Raw genomic sequence first — 11,249 nt, 5'->3', positions numbered from 1 at the left:
ACACTTTGACTTGTTGGCAAAGTGATGTCTCTGCTTTTTAATACATTGTCTAGGTTTGTCAAGGAGAAGGCAACGGCGCCCCACTCCAGTACTCTTGCCTGGAAAATCCCATGGGCGGAGGAGCCTGGTAGGCTGCAGTCCATGGGGTCGCTAAGAGTCGGACACAATTGAGTGACTTCACTTTCACTTTTCACTTTCATGCACTGGAGAAGGAAATGGCAGCCCACTCCGGTGTTCTTGCCTGGAGAGGCCCAGAGACGGGGAGCCTGGTGGGCTGCCGTCTATGGGGTCGCACAGGGTTGGACGCGACTGACGCGACTTAACAGCAGCAGCCGCAGGTTTGTCATAGCTTTTCTTCCAAGGAGCACGTGTCTTTTAACTTCATGGCTGCAGCCACTATCCACAGTGATTTTGGAGCCCAAGAAAATAAAATCTGTCTCTGTTTCCATTTTTTCCCTATTACCTGCATTTTATTCTGATTTTGTTGTTGTAGTTTAATCATTAATTAATAAAGTTATAGAAGACATACATCATATTTACAGAGTGACATAAAGCTGGAGAAGGACTGTACAATAGTGAAAAAAACTAAGAGTTTAGAATCAGACACACCAGGATTTAAGTCTCATTGAAGCCCCTGCACTGTGGGCCCTTCATCTGTCTGACTCTAGCTCTCCTTGTACATAAAAAGCAAATGATAATATCTAATTCACAAGGTGGTTGTGAGCATTCATTAATTAAGACTCGCAATGCCTGAGAAATTGTAGACACATGAAAAGGTATCTCAGTTATTATTAAGGATTATGCTTTTAAAGAACTATAATCTTTAAAAAATGCACAATTAATCCTGAAACAATATATAGGCAATTAACTCCTAAATCTCAGTTTAAATAATAACTATTATGCTCTGTTCTGACTTATTAGCTTTTTACAAGAGATCAAGGGTTTTAACTAAGCTCAGTCATTATGAGTCAACAGTGTGGCATGATTGGCATATAGAAAAATAATAGATTTAATTTTAGTCTATATAAACAGAAATGTGGCGTATAGAGCAATTTGTGAGACATTTCTCCCATTACCCTGTTGTATTAGTCAGTCCACAGCTGGCATATTGTGTTCTTTCATGGATGCTAGATAAGCAGAGACTGGAAACCATGCCTTTGGGGAGCCAAAGACACAGCATTGATCCCACCCAGAAGCAGACTTTCAGAGAAATTCATGCTGTTTTTGATTTTGAAAGAATCATTATGTGAAATAAGTTCTTACTTAATTCAATGTGACTTGAGATTATGAAAGATAGGCAACTAACACAGGGAAACTTTTGCTCAATGTAATTAAAAAAAATTTTAAAGACACACATAACATTGAGTTATGTTCCCATGTGCCATACATATGTTATGTGCCAGCCTGGATGGGAGGAGGGTTTGAGGAGGAATGGATACATCTGTATGCATGGCTGAGTCCCTTCACTGTTCACCTGAAACTACCACAACACTGTTGATTGGCTGTCCTCCATTACAAAATAAAAAGTTAAATAAAAAAAAGTTTTAAAGATATTTTGGCTATGGATCATTTTTAAAGTTTTCATTGAATTTGTTACTCTATTGCTTCTGTGACATGTTTGGGTTTTTTGGCCATGAGGCATGTGGAAACTTAGCTCCCTGACCAAGGATCAAACCTGCAACCCCTGCGTTGGAAGGTGAACTCTTAACTATTGGACCACCAGAGAAGTCTCTTAATGTAGATCTTAAAACTTTCCTATGTTTGGGAATTTACATACATTGGGAAATTACAGACTGTTTTATAACTCAATATGTTCTTTATCACTGTGTTAAGAGATTGGGTAAACCCCAGTGAGGCCATGGTGGAAGAGCTTATTGCACTGATTGTAGGTGAAATGGATGAGGTCTAAGGTCTTACATGTTTGGAGAGAGTGAATTTCATAGTCCAACAGAACCTGCATATTTTAAAAACTTATTTTGTACATTAACAAAAACAACAAAACTGCATGAGGATATGCATTACACATCATAAAACTCTGAGAAGTAGTTTCAGTGCAGAGAGAGGCTTGTCCTGGGCTTAGAAGGCTGAGCTTTGCTTTCTACCTCTTCCCTTGCTTGTTGGTGACCTTGGTCAACTTATTTTGTGTTTAGTTGCTTAGTAGCATGCAATTCTTTGCGACCCCATGGACTGTAGCCTGCCAGGCTTCTCTGTCTATGGAATTTTCCAGGCAAGAATACTGAAGTGGGTAACCATTCCTTTCTCCAGGGGATCCTCCTGACCCAGGGATTGAACCCAGGTCCCCTGCATTGCAGGCAGATTCTTTACTGTCTGAGCTACCAGGGAAGCCCTTAGTAACCTCTCTGAATAGTTTTTCATTTGAAAAGGGAGGAAATTTATAGGCCATCTTGCAGGACTAAATCTAGTAGAATATCTTTAATGAATATTTCTGGCACGTATTAGTTCTTAATACAGATTTTTGTTTTGCTTTTACCCTCAGTGTTGTGGGTGTATGTGAAAATCACATTATAACATTGGAGAAAATTTCCTGCCAAATGATTCATTGACAGGTGGCAGATCAGTGCGAGTAGTCTGTCACATACATTTTATTAACAGGTGGGCTGCTGCAGACAGCTTTGTTTTCATGGCTAATATTGTTGGTCTGGGCAAAGAATCTGAATTCTTGGCTTATTCGGGGGCTGGCATACCACTAATGTGGATTGTGAAAGTCGTGGTCAATGGTCACATTTTCACATATCATTCCAGCCTGGAGAGTGAACATGGAATAAGTTGGCAGAATAAATCAAGGCAAAAGCAGTAGAAGGATTTTACAATATTGCAGCTCGTGTTCAAGGGCAGGTGTTGCTTAGGTAACTGCTCTGCTGCTGACATATGCTGTGACAGAGCGCGTGGCAGTAGTAACAGTACTGCAAGTACCGTCTCTGAGGAGCTTGAGATGAAGACATCTGCTTTCCTTTGCAAAGTGGGAGACAATGTGATTGATACAGAAGCACTATTTAAATCTAAGGCACAAATATTCTTGCATTTACTCAAAATTGTTACATGATGACTGGGAGTTATTTTATTCTCTTTTCGTGAGTCTTTTTCTAGACTCTGGAACAGTGAATATGAGCAAGATTGAATGACTGGGGGATTGTTGTTGTTGTTTAGTCACGAAGTCGTGTCTGACTCTTTGGCGGCCCCATGGACTGTGGCCCACCAGCCAGGCTTCCTCTGTCCATAGGGTTTCCCAACACTGGAGTCAGTTGCCATTTCCTTTTCTAGGGGACCTTCTCTACCCAGGGTTTGAACCCATGTCTCCTGCACTGGCAGGCAATTACTTTACCACTGAGCCACCAGAGAAGCCAGACTGGGGAATAGCCAACCATTTATTTTTCTATGATAAATGTTTGGAAACATATGATCTTCAAAAGTTAAGCTATTCAATAAAAGAGCAAAAATAAAGGATTTTGTTTATATTGAGTGTGATCTATAAAAATATCAAATCATTATGTTGTATACTTAAAATTAATATTTGTAAGTCAACTGTACTTCAGTCAAAAAGAAATCTTGTGTTATTTTCTTAATAATCCAAAGTTAATGATACTGCTGAAAGTTCTCAATATTCTGCTTAATTCCTGACTGAACTGGAAGAGGCCGTTAATCTGAGTTCTCATCTCATCTGTTAATTTGAGTTGACATGTCTAACTCTTAGATTGTGAGATAAGTTATGAGCGCATAAGCGCTGCCTGTCTCATGTGATTCCTTGCAACCCATGGTCTCAGAAAAGCAGAGATTCCAGTTTCTAGGATTCTGCTTGTGCCTGATAAAAGGATTTTTGCTCTGGGCATGGCCTCCTCTGGACCTTTCAGTGTATCTCAAGGGTATGGAGACAGATGATCCAGCCTCATTTCAGAAGACATGGAAACCAGCAGGTGATTGACAGTCTTGCCATGTGGAAGAGCATTTCCAGATACAAACAGACGGCCTTTGTTATCACCAAAAAAAGGAAAGTGAGACTGAACAAGCAAAATAGCAGCTATCTACTCTAAAACTTTCAGAAGAATCTCCTTCTGCTTTTTTATTATTCTAAATCTTTTACTTTTTAAGTATTTGGCTTTCTGAGTACACATTTTCTAAAAACGGCTTGTGTTGAAAATAGGTGGTTAATCTCAGAGGGGTACTCTTCCTTGGGGAGCTCAAATGATGCTTATTTCTCTTTATTTACAGTATATTTGATAGACTTCATATTGTTTTTTTTCCTGTTGATACATTGTCAAGTGTTTTCAAACATAAGTTTATATATATTGTCATAGGTCCATTTTTCATTCAATCGGTTTTATTATTTTTTCCATATTGAGTTCTGAACTAGAAGTTGATGTATTCATCTAGAAATTGAACATTCTAGATGATGCATATCTGTGGAATTATCTCCTACTTCTGCTTCTTGTCTTTTTGACATTTTGAGCAAATAAACATATTAAAAAAAACTACAACCTCAGAATCTAATAGAATTTCTAACAGAGCTCTCATGTCCTAACCCTGCGCCTCACTCCCCTGAGGATTTTGACCTTGGAGAAGCTGAGTTCCCAGAATCCAATGTGCCACGATAGCAACTTCCTTCACTACATGTCCACCACCAAGTCCTCATACATCACCTCTTCCAGAGCTGATACCCACCGTAATTGCTTTCTGAAGTTCCAATATCTGGCAAGGTAGATAAAGAAAAAAATTGGAGGATAAAAAGGAGGCAACTTTAAGAGCAGCCCTCCCAGAGAAAAAGAACCAGCATCTCATTTCCTGTTTGCTGGTCCAAGAACAGACTCGGGAGATGAACAAAGCCTTACATTTAGTGAGCTGCCTCACAAGCCCAAAAAGATAGTCCAAAGTTAGACGTTTTAAATCTGTTTTGCTTGCTGTACATGTAATCCTTGTTTGTTTTTTTGTCATAACGTTGATTCTTGATCTTAGTTTATCTTACTTAATGTTTCATCTTTGTAATAAGGAGTTGAGATAGTTGCATTACGAGCAGTTAGTATGTCTGTCTCAAACCAAAACAATGATCTTCCCATATTTTCTAAATAAAAAAAAAGATTCAGAATTTAATGATGTTAATGATCTATATGTGGCTTATTCTGTAGCATGTGAATCACCATTGAAGGTTTTATAAGTTTTCTTCAAATTGGCTCAGATGGTAAAGAATTCACCTGCAATGCAAAAGACCTGGGTTTGATCCTTGGGTTGGGAAGATCCCCTGGAGAAGGGAATGGCTACCCACTCCAGTATTCTTGCCTGAAGAATTTTTAAAAGAACCCCTTCAGTGAATTGTCCCAATACTCATTGTTAAGCTTAAACAGCACAATATTAAATCTTTTCAAATCTTGTCTGCCCAGACCAGGAACAATGGTCCTCGTTCAGCATCTGCAAGTCTGTGTTTGTAAGCTTAGGTGGGCTAAAATTGATAGAATATATACCTGCATTTCAGCAGTAGTAGAAATGCAGAGGTAGAGAACAGACTTGTGGACACAGCCAGGGTAGGAGGAAGCAGGGTGAGATGAATTGGGAGGTTGGGATTGATGCGCATACAGTACCGTGTGTAAAATAGACAGCTATGAGAACCTACCGTGGAGCACAGGGAGCCCAGCTGTGTGCTCCGTGATGACCCGGAGGGGTGGGGTGGGGGATGTGAAGTTAAGAGGGAGGGGATACATGTATATATTCAGCTGATTCACTTCATTGTATAGCAGAAACTAACACAACACTGTAAATAGCAATTCCCTCATAGCTCAGTCAGTAAAGAATCTACCTGCAATGCAGGAGACCCAGGTTCAATCCCTGGGTCGGGAAGATCCCCTGGAGAAGGAAATGGCAACCCATTCCAGTATTCTTGCCTGGAGAATCCCATGGACAAAGGAGCCCCGAGGGCTACAGTCCATGGGGTCACAAGGGTTGGACATGACTTAATGTCTAAACCACCAAAGGCCACCACACACACAAAAAAGAGAAAATAAAATACAAGATGATGCCCAATAAAGCTCTAAGTATAACAAGATCTTCATAAATGCTGTTGATTGCCAAGATCTGTGGGTTAAGGATAAAAGAAAATCAAAGCTTTAGACTACTTAAGGCACTTAATGGTGGGAACATTTTTAGTATATCTCAAATGTCCAAAAAGCACTTTTTTTTAAAGTATGTCTTCTACTTTTAAAGATTAATTTCAAACTTCCCTTCAATTTTCCCAAGCGAGTGCTAATTGTGCTATTGTTGTCAGCTCATCCTTAGTCCTTGTCATTACAGGTTCAGTGGCTGCAGAGGTGAAATGTTTTGACAAATATGAACGTCATGCGTTTTATCCTGTGGATCAGCATGGATTTTTTTCTTTTTTTTTTTTTGCGTCTTCAGATAGTCCAGTGATGGAGTTATATTTGGAAGTTTCCCAGTATGGTGCAAAAGCCTCACAGAGAGAAGAAGTTTATAGACTGCCTTTCGACAAGAAGAAAGGCCAGCTGCTCATTCTGCATGATTCTTCCATGAGCTTTTGTATTTTCCCAGCTAGATCTTTCAAGTTTGCTATTTATAAACTTATCTTCAGTATGCAGAGTGGTGACAGATTCAAACTGGCCGGCATATTTTCACTCATTGTGGAGAGAAGCCATTCAAAGACGGAGACAACATATCAAGGGGGAAAAAAAAAAATCTGACAATGGGAAGATGAGGGAAAAAGAGTCCTTGACTATGGTTCTGGTAGTTAGAATGTTTTAAAATATTCTCTTTACTAAAAAGTGGTTCTCATATCACTGTTTGGTTTATACAAAAATCTATTGGCACATAGAAATGTTGAAAAGTTTCCATATCTGTAACCTTTTGAAGTTTCTGTGAAAGTTTCATAGAAAATTGCAACTTTTCCTACTGTTGGAAATTAAAAATAATGAAGGAAGACCTTTTAAAAAATTTAGTCTATTTCTTCCAGACTTGTTTTTATGACCCTGATTGCATAGAAAAATTATATCAGATAATTACTGAGTATTCCTTATTTAACTAGAACAGTCAACATTATGAGCAACCAAATTAATGGAAAGGAAGATATTTTGGAAGTCTTCAGGTTATTTCTTTAACTATATTACATAGTTTTCCATTTCATTGACAGTTGTAGTGACATTTGCAAACCCTAAAACTGAATTATGCCAGTTCTGCCTACACATTTGGAGTGATTCACAGAAGGATGGCTTCTGAGTGATAAATTTTCTTTCCATTATTGTATGGAGTAATATCAAGTGTCATCTCATATTATCTTTGTTCTCTTCATCAAAGAGTACATTCTATTGTCTAACCTTAAATTTAGCTCTTCATGGAAATGAAAATTTTATTTTTAGGTTAAGTAGGTTTGTTAATGCAACTTATTATTTGCCAGGCATTATTCTAAGCATCTCACAGATATTAACTCCTTTGCTCCTCACAACAGTCCTAAAGAATAGTTTCTGTATTTACCCTCATTTTACAGATATGGAAACTGAGGCAAAAGGATGCAAAGTAATTTGGCCATATTTACACATGGTAGGTGCTGGGGAAAGGATTTGATTTCTGGAATGCACTCTTGACCACTATGGTTCATTGCTTCCAATTAAAAAATTAGGACACTTTTACTCAGTCATCATGTGTTTTGAATATAGTGCCATGTTTTTGTTCAAGAATATTCTTTGATGTGTTATCTAGTTTTGTGTGTGACTGTGAGTGACAGAGAACTACAAATGGCAGTGGATTAAATAAGATGCTTAGTTCTTGCTCATGAAATATGATTGGAGGTTGCCAGTCCAGCTCTTGTACTGGAGCTGGATCCCTTTTAGGTTTTTGAGCTGACTTCCATGGCTTCTACCTCATGGTCCAGGATGTGGCTCAAGTTCCAGCCATCACAGGCAGAAGTATTCGAAAAACTGGCCAACGGGAGGCATTTCCTAGAAGCTCTGCACTCCACTTCTGCTTGCCTCCTATTGTTCTATATCAGGCACATGGACACTTCTAACTTCAAGGGAGGCTGGGAAATGTAGCATTTATTTATGACATGTGATCAACCAAAATTGAAGGTTCTGTTGCAAGAGAGAAAGGATGAGTGGAGAGCAAGTGTTAAGAGACATTGGATCATTTCTGCCATGTCCAGGGCATAATGCTTGAGCTAAGTTACCATGGTAACTTGGGAAGTGGGGCATCCTACAAACTTCTCTAATAATTAAATTTCATCACCTTAGCAATGTCTTATACATGACCCTTTCCTTTGGTTAAACCTCCAGAGCATCCTACTTCTCACACCTTTGTGCAATTGAAAAATAATCCAAGGCACACACCCTCAAGACCACTGTTCTCATTTTCCCTCCCAAAGACCACTAGACTCATGTGATTTTTCCTGCCAGCTTTTTCTGCTCTTTTTTGAATGTGGAAAACCTTCCTTTTCTTTTTCAGGGTTTTCTGGCTTTTCTTCTTACCTGAAGCTAACATTGTCTTGGCACCAAAACATCCCTTAAAGAACACACCAGTGAAGGACCTCTCCTTCTCAGTTGTTCACAGGGCATAGGGGAGTCGGCATATCCCTTCTTTGTGTTTATTCCTTTGATCCTATTGGATGACAATCTACTCTATGCTCTGTTCCCAGTCTACACAGGCGCATTGTTGGGCACTACTCACCCTCTAGGGATCTCCCTACCTTCCCCCGCACATCATCCTGCGGTGATTCCCCCTCCTGTTCCACTCCTTCCACCTCTTCCTGCCTTCAGAGTGTCTCTGCTTGCTTTGGGATCTCAGATACCGAGGCCACGGGAATGGTGTTCAACTAGGAAGGAGCTGGGAAATGATGCAGTCTGGAGAAGAGGTGTGACATATCTTGATGGGTGGATGGATCTGCATTTTTTGAACTAGGCTTGAAGAGTTGCCTGTTCAACCCTGTAAACCTGTAAAAACTGCATTTGCTATTTAACAAAAAGACACTATAGGCTCTCAAAACTTTTGGTGCTGGATATCATTTCACTAAGAATGAACAGAAAAGCTAACTGTAAAATGAATTAGCTGAGTTTCAGATGCATGGACACAGTCTTGCAGATTCTGGAGAAGGAATTTCCACTCGCAGCACTCCTTATTTGTTTGAACATTGTGTCCTCCAAGGAAACATAGCCCTGAATCTACTGTGCAGCCCAGGAAGTAGTAGCCTCTTTACACACATATCTGCTTTACTTTGAGGAAACATTGCTTGATAAAATTACCTAAACTCACTTTTCTGACAAAGGTTCATAGAGTCAAAGCTTTGGTTTTTCCAGTAATCATGTATAGATGTGAGAGCTAGACCATTAAGAAGACTGAGCACCGAAGAATTGATGCTTTTGAACTGTGGTGTTGGAGAAGACTCTTGAGAGTCCCTTGGACTGCAAGGAGAGTCAGTCCTAAAGGAAATCAACCCTGAATGTTCATTGGAAGAAACGTTGCTTAAACTGAAGCTGTAATACTTTGGCCACCTGATGTGAATAACTGACTCATTGGAAAAGACCCTGATGCTGGGAAAGGTTGCAAGCTTTAAAAGAAGAAGAGGAGGACAGAGGATGAGATGGTCAGATAGCATCACTGACTCAGTCGACATGAATTGGAGTAAACTCTGGGAGATTGCGGAGGACAGAGGAGCCTGGCGAGCTGCAGTCCATGGGGTTGCAAAGAGTTGGACATGACTTAGCGATTGAAGAACCACAATAACAAAGCTTCTCATTTCACTACCTTCATGCCCAAATTCTATAACAACCTCACTGGGTTCTTTGTGGAGCGGCACTCCAGGTTCTTTAGAATGTCCTATCTTATGGCAAGAAGCCAAAGATCCCAACTACAGTTGGGTGCCAGGAACTATTATCAGACAGGCTGTTACAAGCCCCACCCTGGTGCTAAAATCCTAAGGTCAACAAGCTGTCATAGATTTTGTAAGCCAGTTTTATTTAGTTAGCCTGAGACCCCAAGGGGTCAAAGCTGATAAACTGGCCAGTCCCAGAGTGAGTAGAAGTTTCCAGGTAAGAACTGTAAATACAGAGGAGGGAAGTGCAGTGATAAATACTTAGAGTTTGGATCCACAGATATAAATTTTTATCTTGGCTTCAGTTATTAAATTCTGTGCCATTGGTTGTTTCCAAATCTCTAAGTGTTTTTCTTATCTATAAGAACATTTATAGCATTGTCATAAGAGGATGTAATTGATTTACTGTAGGCTTGGCACATAATACACTCACTCAGTGAGTGATAGCTGTTGTGTTTGGTACAGTGCACTAGATTCATGGTTGAATAGAAATGGACTTAAATCTCTGTGTTTCTATTTCTAGCTTTAAAAATCCATAGGCAATTTATCTCACTTTGCCCTATATGCTAAGTGGGAATAAAAGCATAAATCTGACATAAGGGTGTTATTAAGCATGATGACATCAATAAACATATCCAATACAGTATCTGGTAAACAGTAAGCATTGCGTTAATGTTAATTGTCTTTTTCTTCCTCCCATTCATTTTTAGTTCTGCTTTGAGACATGTGATACTTGGAAAGAGTCCAGTTTGAAGAGGAGGGTATTGCAGTTACTCTGCCTCCACTGCATGTGAGCAGAGCTGTTTTCCCTAATCCTCTCCACGGAGTACATCCCTAGCTATCATGTGGCGCAGGGACTGTTCCCATTGCTGAGCTTATGTGACCCCTTCCTGAACCAGTGTACACAGAAAAGTGCTTCTGAGTCTTCTGATAACCACATGTACCTATCAGTTCCAGATATCACTTGATCGCTCTTCCCCAAAGTGCGGACAGATAAATTAGCATTAGAAATGTACAACCAGTTTTTTACTCAGAGGTTCTGATAATAAATATCATTTACAGAGTCACAGATAGAAGACTGGACTTAGTGTTCTTGTTCAACTACCACTGCTCTTTACATATGCTGGGATCACAGGCTTCTACCTAGGCTGTTCTGTGTGGGTACTCTTTTTGTTTTTTTCATTTTAGACCCTTTAGTTTATATATCCCAGCTTTGCCAAGACCCATTGCCCAGCATATGTAAATTTCTCCTCTGTCTTGTACATACTCTGGCACCTTCTCTGAATCAAAGGCGTGACTGTGTGTGTGTATGTGTGTGTGTACACACACCCACATTGCTAAGGTCACAATAGTTAGCTTGAAAATTAAAATTAATTATTATAAGGCCTCCTTTATTGGATTCTATTTTAAAGATGACGTAAAGGTATAGATTTCC

Source organism: Dama dama, chromosome 27 (genome assembly GCF_033118175.1).
Source record: "Dama dama isolate Ldn47 chromosome 27, ASM3311817v1, whole genome shotgun sequence".
NCBI lineage: Eukaryota > Metazoa > Chordata > Mammalia > Artiodactyla > Cervidae > Dama > Dama dama.
The sequence above is the reverse complement of the archived record's forward strand: the minus strand, read 5'-3'. Positions refer to the sequence as shown.